Genomic DNA, 904 nt, shown 5'->3' with positions numbered 1-904 from the left:
TTTAACATGTACTCACGCTCCCCCTCAAACCTCCGCCCACTGAAATTACCATGACAATACATGGGTGCTTTTTGCTGCACAATTTCCCACAGTCTCGGGTTTGGCCTATTAAATACCACGAATCCCACGTTCCACGCATAGTGCTGGTGTTCTGAGATGAAGCAAGAGTTCACAAGTTTTATTTCACAAGTGATTCACTGTCAGTAACAGTTACAAGGAATTGACTCAGTTGAAAAAATGTGGGTCTCACTTTAGCGACTATTAACACCAAAGTGAAAAGTGATTTTAAATCACAAAAAGGATGCACCTGTGGATTTCATTGTCACGTTTAATTCTGTTTTTACACCTGATATAGTGCATATAGGTTAGGGCATTAAATGAACTGGGATGCGTTTGAAACATGTTTTTTTACTACTGAATTCCAGGTGCAATGTTTTCATAATATGCTAGCAAAAACAAGAATGGGGTATCCGATACCCCAACAAAGACAGTGGATGGTAAAGGTTGGAGGATGGTAGCGTGGAACAATAGCAAAGAAATCTGAGTTTTTAAGTGTTTTCACAGTAGGAGAACTACTATTATCTTTTAGTTTCCCACCCCTTCCTCCACAGCGCGCGACCCTTCCCCTTTACCCCCTTCACTATTGTTCTTTTCATCTACGGGACGGGCACACTCCACTGAAGCACGCCAAGATCTCTCTTTCTGCCGTTGTCCGGCAATAATGACCCACAGTCAACGGAATAATAGACAGGGTGCCAAATCCCTAATGGCCATCTTAAAGTCTTCAGCAACTCAGAAAAACACATCCCTAACATCGCGTTTTCCAAGGTCCACAGAAAGACTGATTTTGTTAAAATAATGACTTAAAGGAGAGTTGAATTAAATAGCTAGACTAGAATAGAAT

The sequence above is a fragment of the Sinocyclocheilus grahami genome, unplaced genomic scaffold (assembly GCF_001515645.1).
Source record: "Sinocyclocheilus grahami isolate Dianchi unplaced genomic scaffold, SAMN03320097.WGS_v1.1 scaffold3453.1, whole genome shotgun sequence".
Lineage (NCBI taxonomy): Eukaryota > Metazoa > Chordata > Actinopteri > Cypriniformes > Cyprinidae > Sinocyclocheilus > Sinocyclocheilus grahami.
Note: the sequence above shows the minus strand (reverse complement) of the source record.